Raw genomic sequence first — 21,020 nt, 5'->3', positions numbered from 1 at the left:
ACACATACACATGTGCATATGCAGGCACCACTGGGGACTTTGTCACAAACGAAGTCTGAGTGAGCAGGGACCAGAGAAACATTTTCTTGGAAAGGTATTCACTGCGAGGATTAAAAAGAACTGGAGGAGTTCCCGTCGTGGCGCAGTGGTTAACGAATCCGACTAGGAACCATGAGGTTGCGGGTTCGATCCCTGGCCTTGCTCAGTGGGTTAAGGATCCCACGTTGCCTTGAGCTATGGTGTAGGTTGCAGACACAGCTCGGATCCCGCGTTGCCGAGGCTGTGGTATAGGCCAGTGGCTACAGCTCCGATTCCACCCCTAGCCTGGGAACCTCCATATGCTGCAGGAGTAGCCCAAGAAATGGCAAAAAGACAAAAAAAATAAATAAAAAAATAAAATAAATAAACATAAAAAGAACTGGAGTACCAAGCCACCCACCAGGATGTAAAAATATCATTGTCATAAGGAAACCTCTGTAATATTATTCTGTGTGGTGAGATTCTACTAATAAGATTCTAGTCTGAAATGAAATTAGAAGAGAACATGTAACAAGAACATCCCGGATCCCATAGCTGCATGCTGGAATTTTGTTTCTTGGACATGGTGGTTGGCACGGGAGAGATTAAGGGGAAGCCTTTGGAATAGAGCCTCCTGAAGCCAGGGTGGTGAGTGGCAACATGCGTGCTTCCACTTTCATACACTTGGCTTTTTTTTTTTTTTTTTTTTAAATAACAGCTCTATTTGTGATATAATCCATATACCATATAATTCATCTATTAAATTCAGTACAATTGTGTACAATTCAGTAGGTTTTAATATATTTATGGGGTTGTGCAACCATCATTACAATCAACTTGAGAACATTTTTGTCACCTCTCGAAGGAAATCCCCTGTACCCGTTAATGGTCACTTCCCTTTTCTTCCCACTCCCAGTCCAGCCCCGGACAATCACTAAGCTACTTTGTCTTCATAGATTTGCCTGTTCTGAACCTTTCATATAAATGGAATCAATACAATACAAGGTCTTTCGTGGTTGGCTTCTTAATGTTTTCAAGGTTCATCCGTGTCGTAGCACACATTTCAGTACTTCATTTCTTTTTATTGCCAAGTAGTTCTCCATTGTGTGAATATACCAAATTTTATTTATCTTTATTTATCAGCTGGTAGACATTTGGGATGGCTCAACTTTTGGGCTGTTACAATGTTGCTGTGATCATTCATGAACAAATTTTTGTGTGGTCACATGTCCTCATTTCTCTTGGGTATGTATTTAGGAGTGGAATGGATGGGTCATAGGGTAACTCTGTGTTTCACCTTTTGAGGAATTGCAGACAGTTTTCCACTTTCCATTCCCATCCGTGGTAAGTGAGGGTTACCATGTCTACACAACCTTCCAGCATTTGCTATGATCAGCTTTTTTGGTTTTAGCCATCCTTGTGGGTGTGAAGTGGTATCTATAATGAGATATAGATAATGGGTTTTAATTTGCATTTCTCTCTAGTGACTAATCATATTGAGCATTTTTGATGTATTTTTTTGTCCATTTATGTATCTTTTCTGAAGAAAGTCCGTTCATATCTTTTGCGTGATTTTCAGTTAGATTATTTGTCTTTTATTATTATACTTTAGATACAAAACTTTTATTAGACAGGTAATTTACAAGTATTTTCTCCCTTCTTGTGGGTTTTCTTTCTTTCTTTTTTTATGGACACACTCTCAGCATGTGGAAGTTCCCAGGCCAGGGATTGAATCTGAGCCACAGCTGTAGCTTCTGTGGATCCTTTAACCCACTGCACTGGGCCAGGAATCAAACCCACACCTCCACATCTACCCATGCCACTGCAATCAGATTCTTAACCCACTGCACAACTGCAGGAACTTTTTACTTTCTTCATAGTGTCCCTTGAAGCACAAAAACATTTCATTTTGGCTTAGTTCAATTTAATGATTTTTTTCTTTTGTTGCTTGCACTTCTGGCATCATCTAAATGTCACTGCCTCATCCAGGGTCATGGAGATTTACACCCATCTTCTAAGAGTTTTATAGTTTTTTTAGCTCTTAGATTTGGGTGATTGACTCATTATTATTTAATTTTTGTATATCATATGAGTTACGGGTCCAACTTCATTCTCTTGCGCATGGATAGTTCTAGCACCATTTCTTTTTTTTTCTTTTTTTCTTTTTGCTTTTTAGGCCCGCACCTGCAGCATATGGAGGTTCCCAGGCTAGGAGTCCAATCGGAGCTACAGCTGCCGGCCTACACCACAGCCACAGCAACTTAGGATCCCAGCCACATCTGCGACCTACACCACAGCTCACGGCAATGCCGGATCCTTAACCCACTGAGTAAGGCCAGGGCTTGAACCGGCAGCCTCAGGGTTCCAAGTTGGATTTGTTTCCGCTGTGCCATGGTGGGAAACTCCCCATCACCATTTCTTAAAAAGACTCTTCCTTTCCCATTGAATAGACACTTAACACCATTGTAAAAAATCAGTTGACTGCATATGTTTTGAGGGGTTTTTTTGTTTATTTTCTAGACTCTCAGTTCTGTTTCATTGATCAACATGTCTATCCTTATGCTAGTACTACACTGTCTTAATTACCATAGCTTTATAGTAAGTTTCAAAATTGGGAAATGTGAGTTCTTAAACTTTGCTCTTCTTTTTCAAGACTGTTTTGGCTGTTCTGGGCCCCTTTCATTTTCATATAAATTTAGGATCAGCTGATCAATTTCTTCAAAAAAGCTGGCTGGGAAATTGACGAGGATTGTGTTGAATACATAGGTCAGTGTGAGGAGTACTACCCTCTTAACAGTTTTACATCTTTGATCTATGAACATGAGATGTTTTTCAATGTATTATTTAGATCCTCTCTCATTTCTTTTAACAAGGTTTTGAGGTTTTCATATTATTTTGTTATTTTTGATGCTATTTTAAATGAAATTATTTTGTTAATTTCATTGTTTGGATTGTTCATTGATAGTGTATAGAAATACAGTTGATTTTTGTATATTGGTCTGGTATCCTGCAACTTTGTTCAACTTGTATAGTAATTCTAATAGTGTTTCAGTGGGTTCTTTATAAGATCATGTCACCTATAAGATCATGTCACCTGTGTATATATGTGATTTTATTTCTTCTTTCCCATAGGGATGCCTTTTATTTCTTTTTCTTGCCGAATTGCCCTAGCTAAAATCTCTAGTACAGTGTTGAGTATATGTGGCAAAGAGTGGTATCCTTGTCTTATTACAGATCTTAGGGGGAAAGCATTCAGTCTTTTACCACGAAATATGATGTTAGCTGGGAGCTTTTGTTGATGCTTTTTTATGAGGTTGGAGAGTATTCCCTTAGTTCCTAGTATGTTGAATATCTTAATTATGAAGGATTGTTGTATTTTGTCCAAAAAAAAATTTTGGTGCCTATTTAAATGGTTGTATGGTTTTTGTCCTTTATTAATAAAGTATAGTGTTTCATTTATTGATTTTAAGTTAAAACCTTCCATTCCTGGGATAAATCACCCTTGATCATGGTATATAATCCTTTATAAGTTGTTGTATTTGATTTTTTCAAATTAGAGTATAGTTAATTTATAATGTTGTGTCAATTTTTGCTATACAGCAATGTATCCCAGGCATACATATAAATACATTCTTCTTCTCATATTATCTTCCCTCATCTTCTATCCCAAGAGACTCGGTATAGTTCTCTGTGCTATATAGTATGGTCTCACTGCTTATCCATTCCAAATGTAGCAATTTGCACCTTTTGTATTCAATTTGATAGTGTTTTGTTTAGGATTTTTGCATCCATATGCATAAGGGTTATTGATTTGTAGTTTTCTTGTGATGTCTTTTTCTTATAATGATTTTTATTTTTTTCATTATAGCTGGTTTACAGCATTCTGTCAATTTTCTACTCTATAGCATGGTGACCCAGTTACACATACATGTATAGATTCTTTTTTCTCACATTATCATCTTGTGATGTTTTTAACTGGATTTTGTAGCACAGTAACACTGGCCTCATTGAATTGAGAAGAGGTCCACCCTCTTCTATGTTTTGGAAGAGCTTGTGAAGGATTGGTGATAGTCATACTTTAAACATTTGGTGGAATTCACTAAGGAAGCCACCTGTTCCTGAACTTTTCTTCATGGAAAAAAATTTATTACTAATTCATACTCTTATTATACATCTATTCAGAATTTTCTATTTCTTCTTGAGTATGTTTTGGTACAAGTGTCCTTCTAAAAGTTTGTCCTAGATCATAGATTTGCCGGCATAAAATTGTTCATAGTATTCTCTTGTAATCTTTTTTCTGTAAGATCAGTAGTGATATCCCTCTTTTATTCCTGAGTTTAATAAGTTGAGTCTTATTTTCTTGGTCATTTTAGTTAAATGTTTGTCAATATCGATCTTTTCAAAGAACTGACTTTGAGATCATTGATTTTCTTTATTTTTCTATTCTTCATTTCCTTTATTTCCATTAGAATTCTTAATTATTTCTATTCCTTCTTTAAATTGTGTTAAGTTTCGTTTGCCCTTCTTTTTCTAATTTCTTCCTAGTGGAAGATTAGTTTGCTTACTGCATTTTAATTGTTATCTTCATTATCTATCTAACAAGACAGTTTGTGAGTGTGAGTGAGCAATGCTGAATCTGAGCCAGTGCATTCAGACCTTCTCCTTTGGGGACAGAATGACAAGGCATCTGGATCCACGAGGCTGGAACACAGAAAATAATGGATGAAATACTGGCTTCTCTGGAGTTCCAGTTATGGCTCAACAGTAATGAACCTGACTAGTATATGAGGACATGGGTTGATCCCTAACCCCATCCAGTGGGTTAAGGATCTGGTGTTGCCATGAGCTGTGGTATAGGTTACAGATGTGACTTGGACCCCACATTGCTGTGGCAGTGGTGTAGGCCAGCAGCTGTAACTCTGGCTGGACCCCTGTCCTGGGAGCCTCCATATGCCGTGGGTGCGGTCCTAAAAAAAAAAGAAAAGAAAAAGAAAAATACTCCTTTCTCACTATGATGGAGTCCATGTGGCATTATGGTTCTGGGTCAAAACATGGGCTCTGCAGACTGGCTGCCTGGGTGTGAGTTCTGTCTCTGTCACCTGACAGCTGTGAGTCTTTGGGCAACTTAAGTTCTCGAAGCCTCAGTTTCCATGTTTATAAAGTAAGCATATAGTAACTACCTCATAATGTTGTTGTGAGGATTAAATGAGCTGACATGTGAAGTCTTAGCCTAGAGCTGGTACATGGCAAGTGCTAAGTCAGGGTTAGCTATTCTTATGTTGTTGTTTTTGTTGTTGTTAGGTCAGATGGGCCTGTGCTGAGCTAAATAACTCCATGTAAAGTAGCTACAGAGCCTAGAGTTGTGTTTCCATTAGTTCGTACTTCTCTAAACCATCCATGACCTCACCCACATGTGCTACCAGGATGAACCTCAGCTGTGTTTGCTCCTAGGCACTGAGACACATTTCCTACTGAGGTGTGGCAGCCTTGGCTGTTTCTTCCAAACAAGAGATCTTCTTGTCTCCAGAAGATCATAGACTTTGTTATTTGAACATCCATCCGTAATGTAATGATATGAGAACAAAGGCAGGAAATAAACAAATTTGAAACCAGCTTAGGATGGGAGTACCATAAATTATGTAAATGGTGTCACTAAAGAACCCTAAGTTAAGTTTTATAGTACCTCCAGTTCTCCCCTTGGAGGTAGGAATTGAAATGGCCTCTCCGAACTCACTAAGGAGCAGGTCCTGGTGCCTAAGCCTCCATGGGGGTAGCCTGTTCTCCCATCGCAGCTTCAAGGCACGGGGCTGCTGTTTATATGCTAATGGAATAAAGAAGGTTCAGGAGTTCCCGTCGTGGCGCAGTGGTTAACGAATCCGACTAGGAACCATGAGGTTGCGGGTTCGGTCCCTGCCCTTGCTCAGTGGGTTAACGATCCGGCGTTGCCGTGAGCTGTGGTGTAGGTTGCAGACGCGGCTCGGATCCCGCGTTGCTGTGGCTCTGGCGTAGGCCGGTGGCTACAGCTCCGATTTGACCCCTAGCCTGGGAACCTCCATATGCCGCAGGAGCGGCCCAAGAAATAGCAAAAAAAAAAAAGAAGGTTCAGACATGGTATGCTTATCCTTTAGCCAAAGAATGGCCATTACTTTTACAACAAGAAAAAAGGTATGGGTCGGTCCTCATCAGGAAATCTTCTGTTAGCTCCCTTTAAGATGCAAATATAGCCAACCTCTAGTTATTTATGAATGGTATTAGTTAAGATAATTCTAAAACCTTCAAGCAAAGTAATACTTTGCTATACACTGGTTTTATGTTTTTACCATTTGAATGTAAATATTAATATTTAATATTAAAACAATAGATAAGCATTATTTTCATGCATACTGTATAACCTCTCTGGGGTTGTTTTTGTTTGTTTGGCGGGGGGGTGGCCCACAACATGTGGAATTTCCTGGGCCAGGGATCAAACCTGCACTTTAAGTTGCTGCTGTGACAACACCAGGTCCTTAACCTGCTGTACCGCAAGGGAACTCCTCTGAAGTTGTTATATATCCATTTTACTTGGGGGAAGAAGAAATAAAATACTTTAAATAAAAAGTCCTCAAGATCTTCTAGTTAGTAGAATAAATAAACCATTACTCAATTATTTACCCCCTCCCAAAGCATCACTAAGTAGTAGGAAGGATGTTGGGTTCCCTTTCTTTTCTCTGGCTCTGCAGTGCAGAGAAATTCAAGAATACTGGGTTATACATAGAGGGAAAATGAAGTAAACAACTCATTAGCCTGTAAGTTGATAATCAGCTTTCATTATGAGATATATATATAGATAGATATATAGATATAGATAATTAGATGAATTTTATCCAAGGATGGGTTGGAAGTAGATTTATTTTTTGGAAGACTGAATTTAGTATGAATTAGAGATATGGTAATATCAGTAACAAATTTTATTTATCTCTTCATACATGGGGGCGAGCCACTCTTTGTTAGCCATGACTGCAAATAATTATACAAGGATGTGAAAGCGGGGAAGCTGAGGAGACTGATGGTCGATGAGTTCTAAATTAAGCAATTAGAATGGCCTGGACTCAGCAGCACAGCACAGGTCTCTCTCCAGGCTTGGCTCTTTAGAAACTTAAATATCCAATAGAAGTTTCTATGATATGCTGAGAATATGCTATTTGAAAGTCATTAGGTTAAGTACATTTTATAGCTCTTTATTATCATTCTGTGAATTTTACTGGCTATCTACTATTTTCCAAAATGTTCAAGCCAGCCAGAATAAGAGACCACTAGCACTTGAGAAGATCATTTCAAAGAATTAAGCCACACACACCGAAGACATTAAGTTAAGCCACACACGATGAAGCAGGTATAAAGAGGTATGTGTGTGTGCGCTCACTTGCACACACACACGTGTGTTTTACATTTTGTCTCGATACTGGTTTTTGTTTGTTTTTTGCTTTTTAGGGCCGCACCTGTAGCATATGGAAGTTCCCAGTCTAGGGGTTTAGTTAGAGCTGCTGGCCTACACCACAGCCACAGCAATGCCAGATCCATCTGTGACCTACACCACAGCTTACGGCAACGCCGGATCCTTAACCTACTGGGCGAGGCCAGGGATCGAACCTGCATCCTCATGGATACTAGTTGGATTCATTTCTGATGTGCCACAATGAGAAATCCCTCTAGATACTGTTGTTTTTTTAAATTACTCAATGAATTTTATTACATTTAGAGTTGTACAGCGATCATCACAACCAAATTTTATAGCATTTTCATCCTAAACCCTCAGTGCATCCCCCCACCCTCCAACCTGTCTCCTTTGGAAACCACAAGTTTTTCGAAGTCTGTGAGTCAGTGGATAGATGCTGGTTTTTGATAGGAAAGGAATGGCGTAGGGGTGGCATTACTAAGATCATCAGATAGTGGAGACCGCAGGGAGCATCACAGTTCCTGAGGCTCTTCTCATTTTGATTTCTTTGTCTCATTCAATTCCATCTGCCAATCCTCAATAAAGATTCTAAAAGAAACTTCTGGTGTGAAAGAGCTAATTGATAACCTTTGACTGTCCTGTGATTGCTCCCTCCTGGTAGCTGCTGACATCTTAAAGAGATTTCCACTCCAATGATTGATAAAAGGAGTATTGGCATTGATTTCTGGGATCCAAAATAAATCTGAATTCCTGTGAGTGGACCAGGGGTCACCTAATAGAAACCTGTGACAGTCCGGGATCACCTGACAGATAAGGACTGATTAAACGTGTATATGGATTTTCAAGATCATGGCATGAATTATCCAGAGACCAGCCACAAATGCTGCGTAAGTGCCTTTTCAGTAAAACAGAGCACACATGTACTCTGTTGAATCATAGTCACATGGGGAATTGATTCTACCAGAACTTTTCATTATAAGTGTTGCAGCCCATTCCATTGGTAGATTAATTTTGTTTTTGTTTTTTGCCTTTTACTAGGGTTGCTTCCCAAGGCATATGGAGGTTCCCAGGCTAGGGGTCCAATCGGAGCTATAGCTGCCGGCCTATGCCAGAGCCACAGCAATGCGGGATCCGAGCCACGTCTGTGACCTACACCACAGCTCACAGCAACGCTGGATCCTTAATCCACTGAGCAAGACCAGGGATCAAACCAAAAACCTCATGGCTCCTAGTGGGATTCGTTAACCACTGCACCACGACGGGAACTCCTTGATTTTGTTTTAATAAATGTTTCTAAATTCCGTTTAATTCTTCACAGAAAGAAGAGTAATGATTGGGACCAATTTGTAGCTTGATTTGAAATTTAGATAAATTCTCAGTTTCAATCTTAGCTACTGTCTTTAGTTAATTAATTCTCCAACCTAAGTTCAATTCTTAACTGATGTGTCTTTTGCCACATTTGTGCATATAAAGAGTCTAAAATGGAGATTTCTTATAATTTTTCCTTCTTCATTTCTGAAGAGATCTAAGTACCATTAATGGTATTCTATGTCTTCAATTAATTATTATTATTACTGTTTTGTAGTTTTGCTTCCAGTAAATGCATTAGTGACAACCACTCAAAAGAAATTTAATAAGCAGCCATTGTTAATCACATGCTTGTAAATTTGTGGGCTGTTTCTACTTCCTTCATAAAAGAATGTTTTCACAGTAATCTCTTTTTCCGATTTAAAAAAATCATCCATTTGAGTAATTATGAGGAGTCATGACTGATTCATTTTCATTAACACTTCAGATCAAAGTGATTTTCATATTAATCTTTTCATAGTTTCACTTGGGACTGACTCTGGGACTAATCATTTTAGTGTAGGCAGTCCTAAAAACATATTGTGTTAATAAGCTGCTCCATTGACACTGGGGGGGGGGTTCCTTTTCTGTAAAACAAAGCTGGAGAAATGAGGTCTTTCTCAAACACTGAGGTGTCAGAAGCATAGAAGAATTTCAGATTGGAAGCCTGAAACAAATATGGTAGGAGGAGAACAGACAGGCACGCACATGCCTGCCCTTAGTATTCAGAGGCAGCATCTGTTAACGTGACTTTCCTTCTTCCTAATTGTTTCCGTGGTTTTTCCCCAAACAGCTAAAGAGATTAAGCTGTGAGGTCTTTGTTTCACAATGATGCTTCATAAGCTAAATTTTTTAATAATAGAACTATTGTCGATATTTCGTTACATTTTTCTAGTTGTTATTTCTATAGCATTGGTTGGGATCATGCTGTATGTAATCTCACATTATAAAAGAAAGAAAATCTTTCTCTCCCTCCCTCCCTCCCTTTCTTTTTCTTTCTTTCTTTCTTTCTTTCTGGCCATACCCATGTCTTATGGAACTTCCCAGGCCAGGGATCGAACTCACACCACAGCAGTGACCCAGGCCACAGCAGTGACAATGCCGGATCCTTAACTGCTAGGCCACCAGAGGATTCTCATTCTGTACTATTTTCTTAATCTCACATATCATAAACCCTCACTCATGACATTAAAATTCTTCATAAATATAATTTTTAGTGGCTGAACAATTAATATAATTTTTAGTGGCTTCTCTACTGCTATTTATTAAACCATTCCCTCAAGGTGAAGCATTTGGATATTATACATAATTTTGAGATAAACATCTTTGTATGTAAACTTCATTTTTATTATTTCCTTATGATAAATCTTAGTGATATAATTGCCAGGTGAAAAGAATGGACTTTTTCAGGACTCCTCATATGTATTATAATTTTCTTCTGAAAGGTTTTTAATCAATTTATGTTTCTCTTAATGAAGAGTGACATTTTAGCACAATTCATTAAAAATATTTGCTAATTTTATTGATTAAAAGTGATATTGTTTATATAATTCTTGCTTTTTTAGCGTGTATTTGCTTATCAATCACGCTGAACATTTTGTTGGGTTTGAGAGTCATTTGTAATTCCTAAAAGTGAGAGATTAAACTACATACGCCATGCATATAGGATAAGCATATTAATTGGCATACTTCTTATTTTTAGCCGATAGGACATCTAAATAGATTGTAGAATATTCTTTTAAGTAGAAGAATGGAAAGGAAGGAGCAAGTGAAGAGTGGATGTGGGCGGGGGGTGAGCACGAGGGAAGAAGAGCCTAGACTGTGGTCGGTGTTGGGGGGCAGTAGAGGAGTCAAGAGCAGATCTTTGTCGTGAGGGGAACTGAGGAAGGACAGGGTCATGAAGCCTGAGATGGAAAGAGCATGGAATTGACAAAGAGCAGGAAACGAAAGGGCCAAGTGGAGCAGGAGGCCCATCACTGGGCAGAGGGAGAGAGGCCGGAAGGCTAACGAGTGAGGGAGGCGCCCACTAACTGTGATCCCTCAAGTCCTCCTTTCACGAGGCCTCGGGAGCTTCCTGGGAGTTTTCCAGGCAGGCTCTTGTTTATGTGAGTCTGTATTTCCTCACATTTCGCATTTGGTGGTTTCCAAGGGTATGGATCTTTCGTATTCTCCCCCCCCCCACCTCGTGTGTCTCTTAAGTGTGTAGTTTATTAATTGCTTCTCACAATGGAGGTCGCTGAGACTATGACTGGTGTATTTTTTACTTCTTGGCCCCCAAGTCAATTTTCCATAGCATGGACATTCTCTTGAATTAAAGAACCAGAGAAAACTACAAGCGGAAAGGTCTGCTGAGTTCAGTACATTGAGCAATGCAGTTAAGGACTGAGGGTGTGGGTTGGCTCAAACCTATATTTTTAAAAACAATATTCCAGCTTGCTGTCTGATGGTTATCAGCACTCACTCACACCATAGGTTTGTGCTTTTACTGCTTCTGGGTGAATGCTGTGCCGTAATAAATGTTTTGCCCCGTGTTACTGCCCTGGTATATGGCACCACCCTCCTCCTGGTTGCTCAGGCTGACATGTGAGTCATTCTGGACGCAGCCATCCTGCAGGTCATCCATTAGCCAGCTCTGTCAACTGTGCCTTGATGACACAACTGAAAGTCCACTTCTCTTCCCAGGACCCCAGTGTCACTTTACCAGGCTAGTCTAAGCCACCATCATCCCATCCCTGGATGACCAGAACAGCCTCAGCACCCCCCTCTCTGCTTCCTCCCGTGCGTGCCTGTGATTTCTTCTCGCACCAGAGTGATCTTGAGAAAATCAAATCTCTTGGAGTTCCCATCATGGCTCAGCGGAAACGAATCTGATCAGTATCCATGAGGACACAGATTTGATCCCTGGCCTCCCTCAGTGGGTTAAGGATCCTGTGTAGCTGTGGCTGTGGTGTAGGCCAGCAGCTCTAGCTCCGATTTGACCCCTAAACTGGGAACCTCCATATGCTGTGGGTGTGGCCTTGAAAAAAAACAAAAAACAAAGAAAAGATCAAATCTCATCCCTTCTCTGCTCAAAATCCTTCATTAAGCCCGGTAGAATCAAAGTCCTGGCCTATAGGCCCCTTGTCTGATCCCTGCCTGTTCCTCTCACCCCCCCCTCCCAGCCTCACTGCCCCTTTCTTGCTGAACTCTTTTTTTTTTTTTTGGTCTTTTTGCTATTTCTTTGGACCGCTTCCACGGCATATGGAGGTTCCCAGGCTAGGGGTCTAATCGGAGCTGTAGCCACCGGCCTACGCCAGAGCCACAGCAACACGGGATCCGAGCCGCGTCTGCAACCTACACCACAGCTCACGGCAACGCCGGATCGTTAACCCACTGAGCAAGGGCAGGGACCGAACCCGCAACCTCATGGTTCCTAGTCGGGTTCGTTAACCACTGTGCCACGATGGGAACTCCCCCTTTTGCTGAATTCTTCAGAGACCCCGAGCTTGCTCCCCTGCTGCAGTCTTACCTGATGAGAGACAGAACTTTTCTGACCACCCTAACCAAAATAGCCCCCATTTTTCCCTCTTAACCCTGCTGTATTCTCCTTTATAGCATTTGCGATTATACCCCCTCTTCAAAACATACATATTTGCTTGTTCTGGGGGGTTTTGGGTGTGTGTTTCTAGGGTCATACCGGCAGCATATGGAGGTTCCCAGGGTGGGGGTCGAATCAGAGCTGCAGCTGCCGGCCTACACCACAGCCACAGCAACGCCGGATCTGAGCCCATCTGCAGCCTACACTGCAGCTCATGGCAATGCCGACCCTTAACCCGCTGAGCAAGGTCAGGGATCAAACCTGCGTCCTCTCTGATAGTAGTCATATTCATTTCTGCTGAGCCACGATGAGAACTTCCATATTTGCTTGTCAATCATGTTTACCCAACGTAACAGGAAGGACCTTGTCAGTCTTGGTCACCACTTTATCTTCAGGGTCTAGAACGAAGCAGATGACAGTAGCCATTTGTTGAATGACTAGAATGCCTCATGTAACCAGTTCAAAATTGAGTTTCTTGAAAAGTTACCATTTGGTCACAGAAAATTAGGTTCGTTATGCCTAAACCATTTGCTTCAATACTATTTTATGTTGTTCTTTTTCTTGAACACTCACTCCTTGCTAATTTTAGCCATCTGTCTACACTGATCAGCCTTGCAATTGATCTTTTAAAGGTATTCTCTTGTTTCTAATTCATGACTTAGCCAGTGTTTATAGATCCACAGCAGCTAAGGTTTAATTTGCCCTGTATTTTATGTTTTCATTGTTTGACATTTAATTGTCCCTCCAAAAAGATGCTTAGCTCCTGGCTAGTAGAGGAGGATCTCTCCTAGTAGAGCCAGGATCCAGGTCAGGGTCCAAGTATCTGACTGCTTCTCCCCCCTGGACTTAGGTCCTGGAGTATTACTGAAGTAAAGGTGTTTGGGTAGAAAAGCATAGGACTTGGTAAATCCAGAACGGTAGGGGATTTCTGCGGTAATTCAGAGGAAATTATTAAAACAACATTTAATTATTAAAGCGCAAATCTCACATAATACTTTGCGAAATCACACACTTCTTGAGTTCTCATTACCCTGGTTGCCCATTCTAAAGGGGGCAGGGGATTCTATTTTTTACATTATGACTTTTCTCAAAGGTAGAACACGGAGCTTGGATTTTACATATTATTTATGACTTTGTAATAGATTATCTCCTCTCCACCTGAATTCAGTATTTATTCTGAACTTGCTCTTTTTTATTTTTTTCCCCACTTAAAAAAATTTTATTGAAGTCTAGTTGATTTACAATGCTGTGATCATTTCTTCTGTACGGCAAAGTGATTCACTTACACGTATACACACATCCATTCTTTTTCAGATTCTTTTCCCATATAGATTATCACAGAATATTGATTGGGTAGAGTTTCCTATGCTGTACCGCAGGTCCCCATTGGCCAGTCATTCCATATGCAGTGCGCATGGGCCAGTCTCAAATCCCCAGGTCCCCCCTCCCGCCACCCCGCCTGTCTCCTTTGGTCATCATAAGTTTGTTTACAAAGTCTATGAGTCTGTTTCTTGACCTTTCTCTTTTAAAAATAAAATAAATCTGTTAAAACTATCACAGGATATACAGGGTAAAGACTGGTAATTGTGGGAGTTCTCTTGTGGCACAGCAGGTTAAGGACTTGACATTGTCACTGTAGCGGCTTGGGTGGCTGCTGTGACAGGAGTTCAAACCCTGGCACCAGCACGGCCAAACAAACTTCTAAGAGTTAATTAGGACAGCTGCCTAGGATAGAGGAAGAGTTTAGCAAGAGAATTGTCTTTGGATTTAAATTAGATTTTGTGACTTTTAAAAATTATTATTTTACTCACAAGGCATTCAAGGTTTCCCTCCCTGGCTCTAAGATACCATCTCTAAAGTCCCAAAGTTTTCTAGTAAGTACAGAAATGCCTGTCGCAGCCAGGGTCAGAGTGGCAGGCGGGAGGTGGGCAGGTCGCTAGAGAGGTGGGTAATTAAGGGAAGGAAAGGCGAGGCAGGGAGGAAGAACATCTACTTATCCAGAGGTGTTGAAATGTGATGGCTAAGAGCCAGAGTGCCTGGGTTCAAATCCTCCCTCCACTAGTTGCTAGCTATTTGTCTTGGTTAAGTTACTTTCTTTTTTGGGCCTCAGTGTACTCATCTGTAAAATTGGAAAATATGAATATCTACTGCAAAATGTATTTATTATGCGGGGCGCATGTGTTAATATATGCGAAGTACTTAGTAACAGTGTCTCGTGTCTGCCAAGAGCCATAGAGAGAAAGCAGCTATAGTGATTTTATTACAGATAGGGATGCTGAGTTTCAGTACAAGTTCAGAAACTTAGGTGATAATTCTGCCTTGTGCCCCTTCATCGGCTGCCTCCCCCAGTGTATGTGTGTGCTTGAAGTCTGTGGGCCCCACCTGACTGCCCCAGACACAGGGAGGTGGAGAACACAAGAATGACTGCTTTCGTGACAAACATAATTTTTTTTTTTGTTTTTTTTTTTTGGCTGCACCTGTGGTCTATAAGAGTTCCCAAGCCAGGGACTGAACCAGCACCACAGCATCGACCAGATCTGCAGCAGTGACAATACCAGATCCTTAACCCACTAGGCCACTAGGGAACTCCCACAAATATAAATTTTAAAGTGAAAAAACGAGGTAACCTTTGCTTGAGTGAAGCTTGGGATGAGTTGGTTGGATATGGGGTGGGGTTACGCTTTATCTTATTTAGTCGGTAATTCTCTCATTCCCTTTGAGAAGTTAAAGACAGGCTCTGCAGTAGGCATAATAGCATATAGTATTACAAAGCTTCTGGGTTAACTTATCCAGTGTCAGATGCTGGAACCCTAGACTCTGAGGAAACCCTAGCAGTCCCGATCCACTCCGGCCTCTCCCTCTTTCCTCTCTGAGCGGTGTTCCCTGTGGTGGTGAACATTTCTAAGGGATAAGGACTCCGTCCTGCAGACCCCCAGTAAGGGTGGACTTAAGGACTGATTAAAGGTGGGCGGAGTGGGGGTGCTAGAGTGAGAGATCCCACTGCACCTCAGTCTGGCCCACTGAACCCCCCTGAACCTCCTGCTAACCCGAGAAAGGAGTGGAAAATTCGTTTTATTTCAAAACAGTCATCCTAAAGCATTATCATTCTCTTGGGTTTCTTTCCCCAACACCGTGTACCTGGCTCTTACTACTGTATTTACAAGGTCTGCTGCTTCGCCTCTATCTACACTGCAGAGCTACTACTATGCGAGCAGGAAGTACTTGACACATCTTGTAAATGGCTTTAGGTATATGCCTGATGAGCCTGTCCCATGAGAACTCTTAACAGATTGCCATGCTTAATTTTTGTAATAAGTAATAATAAATATATGTTCCCTTGTAAGACAGGGATAGCCATCCCTCCCCATTCTCCTTCCCCTGGGGTTTCTTCTCTTTAGCTCTAACAAGCTACATATTTTATTGATTTATTTATTCAATATCTGTCTCTCCTATGAGACTGAAGTGTTCAGGAGGGCAGGGGTTTTTGTCTGTTTTGCATACTGCTATAGCCCCAGCACCTAGAAAAGGGCCTGACACTTAGATTGATTGAATGAATGAAATACGCAAATGTTAGTTATTATTATAATTTTATTCTTTAAAGCAATTGTACCAATTGAGAAAAATACCAGTATCATTTAAAAATTTTAAGTGAATGCCCTCAGATCCTTTCCTAATGTCCAGATAAGATAAACTCTTCATCTCAGGTATGGCAATGTCCATTATCTAATTGATACCGTAAATGGGGTATTTAACAAATTAACCAAAACAGAATACATAAACTCAGGGGAAGACTTTTGATATAAGGTTGTGGTGGAAGAGGACAGGTAAAGGAATGTTAACCATGCATGCAGCTGAAGCATATATGGTGCATGTTTATAGAAACCAAAAGCTGTCTTAGAGGCATCTTAATCCTTTTATAATATTGCCATTCTTCTGGTGGTTTCTGTGTGTTATCATATGTGTACCTGCATATCTTCAACTCTTTGAGCTCACTTTTCCAGTGTTAGTGTCATGACCTACTATCGTTGCTGACCCCACCAGTGCAGGTAGATGGCTTCAGTGCCAATAATTGACACTTTTTCAGATGGGAGCTATTCCTTCCTCTTAGCTTTAGTCATGCATAAATACAACAACCAATTTCAGCAAAGGTTTTGAAATTCTGAATATAGAATAAAGTCTATTTCTGGAAAACTATATACTACTTTTTTTAAACATCAATGAATTTTATTATATTTATAGTTGTGCGCTCATCCTCACAACCCAATTTTACAACATTTCCATCCTAGACCGCCAGCCCATCCCTCCCCTGCAACCTGTCTCCTTTGGTAACCATAAGTTTTTCCAAGTCTGTGAGTCAGTGTCTGTTCTGCTAAGAAGTTCATTGTATCCTTTTTTTGTAGATTCTCCATATCAGTGATAGCATATGACATTTGTGTCTCACTGTCTGACTGACCTCATTTAGCATGATAATTTCTAGGTCCATCCATGTTGTTGCAAATGCCATTATTTCATTCCTTTTTATGGCTGAGTCATATTCCATTGCGTATATGCAGCACATCTTTTTTATCCACTCCTCTGTCGATGGACATTTAGGTAGCTTCTATGTCTTGGCTATGTATTGTCCACAGTGCTACAATGAACATTGGGGTACCTGTATCTTTTCGAGTCATGGTTTTCTCTGGACAGATGCCCAGGAGTGGGATTGCTGGATCATGTGGTAATTCTATTTTTAGTTTTTTGAGGACTGTCCATACTGTTTTCTATAGTGGTTGCACCAATTTACATTCCCACCAACAGTGCAAGAGGGTTCCCTTTTCTCCGCACCCTCTCCAGCATTTATTGTCTGTAGAATTTTTGATGATGGCCATTCTGGCTGGTGCAAGTTGGTACCTCATAGTAGATTTAATTTGCATTTCTCGAATGATTAGTGATGTTGAACATACTACTTTTAAATGCAGAGCAAACACCCATCCACTTGATCTTTACATCAGCTATATCTTTAAAGCCTTTAGGTAAGTTCAAATAAAAAAGAATGTTCTCCTAGAAGGATAATTACCTATGTTTAAAATAGCTCCTGGGGAGTTACCGTCATGGTGCAGTGGTTAACAAATCTGACTAGGAACCATGAGGTTGCGGGTTTGATCCCTGCCCTTGCTCAGTGGGTTAACGATCCGGCATTGCCATGAGCTGTGGTGTAGGTCGCAGACATGGCTCGGGTCCCACGTTGCTGTGGCTGTGGTGTAGGCCGGTGGCTACAGCTCTGATTAGACCCCTAGTCTGGGAACCTCCATATGCCATTGGAGCAGCCCTAGAAAAGGCAAAAAGACAAAAAATAAAATAAAATAAAATAAATAAAATAGCCCCTGTACTCTAGCAATTTTCTGGCTTATTGTCACTGTGCTCCAATTTCTCTTGTCCCAGGGCTGTCTGAATCTTGTTTCTTATTCCTTTTTCCAGATCTACCTTAAAGTTCAGCCTCTCTTCAGCTTCTAATTTGTGTCTGTATTTAATTTAATTTTTTCTCTTCTCTGTGGTCTCAGATCTTAGATTTGCCTGCTGTCCGTCCACTCTAAACACAAAGCAAAGGTGCTTTGTTAAGACAAAGGATGCAGGACATCCTCCTGCAGGATGACTTAGGCGAGCCAAGAGCTGTCAGACGTTAAAGTGGCAAATGCAGCGCTTCCACTCTGATGCCACTGACATAGAGTTTTTATACACCTGCCTACATCAAGGGTATGGGATAGGAGTCAGTGTCACAGCCAGTCAAAGGGATGACTTTTCCTTTTTCTGTGTACTTGTGTATATTGTGTGCACTTGTAACAACTTGTGTACATTGTTTTTGCAAAGATCGTAGATGTCTATGTGCCATATGCACACACATATATAATTATATATACACACATATATATATATAATTTGCTATATTCAAAGCAAAAACAGGGAGAAGTTGCTTATTTTTTGTTTAAGACAGGCTGTAATTGTAATTACTGATTTCAGGTATTCAGTGAAAACCGGCCCTGTCCTTACCATCTTGCTCTTAAAATTTATCATCTTGAGATGGTTTGTTTTCTGTGTTTTTTTTTTTCTTGGTAATGTTATAATACATCATATATCTTATAAATGATGTAAGTATTTATGCACATACACACACACACACTCACTCACTCATGTGTGCCCACACACTTGGCAAACACCCACTCATACACCAAACCTCCCAAGCAAAAATACTGCTTAAAACATGTCACACATCCAGGATTTATAAAAATTCTTAAATAATGTATTTAATTACTCTAACATAAAAGGCAGGTTTTCTGGTTCCCTCTTGTAGTCTAAAGTCAGAAGTTTTTTGGAAACAGTGCCTTAACGATGTTGAAAGATTGCTTCCGTTTTCCTTTTCAGAACCCAGCAATTTAGTTTTATATAATATTTACATGATTATAATCTTAAACTTGTTCTGGATTTTGACCCTTTACTAAGTAACCTGCTGATAATTTTTAGTCACAATTGATAGCTTTAGATTATTTCATTTGGGAGTAATAAAACTCTCCCTCTTTAAAAATACAGGTAGAGGAGTTCCTGTTGTGGCGCAGAAGAAATGAATCCTACTAGTATCCATGAGGTTGCAGGTTCAATCCCTGGCCTCACTCAGTGGGTTAAGAATCCAGTGTTGCCATGAGCTGTGGTGTAGATCGCAGAGGCGGCTTGGATATGATGTTGCTGTGGCTGTGGTGTAGGCTGGCAGCTATAGCTCCGATTGGACCCCTAGCTTGGGAACTCCCATATGTCGCTAGTACAGCCCTAAAAAGCAAAATAAATAAATAAATAAATAAATAAAAATTTTAAAAGGAAAATAAAGTAAATTTAAAAATACAGGAAGATAAACAGACTTAAAACTTTCTGTCACTCTGGCCTTTTTACTTCCCATCCTGGCTACTTAAAATTGCTACAGTTTATAGGATTTAACAAGGTTAGCAATTTCAGAATAACAACTCAGGAAAAGCCTGAGTCCACACTTTTGGAATGTTTGCTTTAGGAGGAGTTAGAGATTTCTTCCCCTCTTTGTCTGCTGTGGAGCTCCTGTTGATCCTGGTTCAGGTGGTCCCAGACATCACAGGTCAGCTTTCAGGAACCCTCTTGCAGTCCAGCTTCTGGTCCCTTCTCCTCTGATCTCCCAACTGCCTGAACAGACAACCTCAACCTCCAGAGAGGTTCCCTCTCTTCACTGCTTGGAAAGGAGTGTATTTACTCTGCTTAAGTGCTTCAGGTCCTCCTGATCCGTTGTTATGTACCAACTGGTTTTATTATCCATGAATCGTGTTTTACTGCTCCTTTTTCTTTCTCTGCCCGTTCTATTTTTCTCTGCTTCTTACCAGCAAATCCACTTCCAGCTCCAAACTGATAAAATAAAATGAGGGTTTAGTTCTTGTGTGATTTTTGCCTTTATCATTTTCCACCAGGCTTATCATAAACCCGATTGTTGGTAATGATTAGGAGAAAACATCAAACGTACTCACTCCACGTGACCTACCCCAGATACGGTTAAAGGAAAAACCCCAATATTTGCTAAAATGAGAACATTTCTAAGAAATCACAGTAACATTGTTTCGAGTACTTTGTATATGCCAGGAAGTTTTCTAAGCACATTATGTGTGTTCAGACATAAAATTGCTTAGAACTCAACACCCCAGGTGAAGTAAGAATTATGGTTCTTGTCTGCAGCAAGCAGAACCATATATAGGGCACCCATCTTGTTTCTAGGAAGGGGGATTTTAAAAATCACCTGTTTTCTTTTAGTCAGTATTGGTGTTTGAATAAAATAGGTCGGTTCAATTTCCATCTCTAAAATGTCAGAGGGCCTGTTTTCTTGGGTCTTCCCCAGATCCATTTGTTACAGTAGGTTTGCTGTAAAATTTTCAGGCCGCTGTTGAGCATTTTGTATCTGGTGATTTTAACACCACCCTTCTTTCCGTTCCACCCCCTCGAGTTCACTCCAGGTGCCCTTCGCAAATGACTCCCAAGGCATTTAAGTGGTCAAAGCGCATTGACCAATGAGGAGAGGTGTGCCCTGTGTTACAGAGTTACGCACTTCCTGGGATCAGGAGCGAAGTTTGCTTAAGCAAAGCTTTTGTTCCTAATAGCCTGTCGCATCCAGATTTCAAGACTGGAAAGGTAGGGGACACCTTATTTGTTGTAATTGGAGGAGAGAAGGAGATGGTTGTGTTTGGTTAAAGTAATTTAGACCAGGTCGAATAAATAAATGATCCATTTTGTTTTTCATTGAAGGCAAAAAAAAAAAAAAAAAAAAAAAAGGAAATTTGTGAAAATTTCAAATGCTGCACCATTTGCTTTATCAGCAACACAACCAAAATTCTTAAATTAAGAACATTAAAAAAAAAAATCAGTTTGTCTAGCATCTCTTCATTTTAACACACTTGAAAAAACTAGGTGAAAAAAAATCATGTTTTCATAGATTGCTGACATTTTAATCATGGGATAAAAAGCAGGGATTGGTCAGTAATGTTCATTATTTGCCAAAGTCGTTTCAGACTGAGTTGTTAGAGAAGAAATTTGCAATTTTTTAAGTGACAGGTGATGAGGAAAAATAAGAAATTAATGGAATTACGACTTCTACAGAAAGCGTAG

General features: G+C 40.3%; 1 protein-coding gene and 1 long non-coding RNA gene across 51 annotated transcripts in view; one reads left to right on the top strand and one right to left on the bottom strand.

Annotated features, from left to right (window-relative positions):
- Positions 1-21,020, top strand: part of RBM47 (RNA binding motif protein 47) — a 303,668-nt gene that overhangs the window by 230,712 nt on the left and 51,936 nt on the right. The window contains exon 1 of one of the 50 annotated variants that reach the window (XM_021101129.2): positions 20,362-20,546. The exons of 47 other annotated variants lie outside the window; for them this stretch is intronic. The gene's annotated coding sequence lies outside the window, so the exon portion shown is untranslated. Of the gene's footprint in view, positions 1-20,361; positions 20,547-21,020 lie in introns of those variants that run through there. 2 more of the 50 variants (XM_084971925.1, XM_021101135.2) reach the window with 2 other exon arrangements.
- LOC146400401 (uncharacterized) lies at positions 1,686-5,019 on the bottom strand. Its single transcript, XR_014812362.1, has 2 exons — positions 2,345-5,019; positions 1,686-1,791 (listed from the first exon to the last, which is right to left on the bottom strand). It is a non-coding gene; the product is annotated as an uncharacterized LOC146400401 (long non-coding RNA).

This window comes from Sus scrofa, chromosome 8 (assembly GCF_054392235.1).
Source record: "Sus scrofa isolate SSC_HxYL_T2T_F1_AM1 chromosome 8, Sscrofa_HxYL_maternal_Yorkshire_Landrace_v2.0, whole genome shotgun sequence".
Classification (NCBI taxonomy): Eukaryota; Metazoa; Chordata; class Mammalia; order Artiodactyla; family Suidae; genus Sus; species Sus scrofa.
Note: the sequence above shows the minus strand (reverse complement) of the source record. Positions and strands in the feature narration are given on the sequence as shown.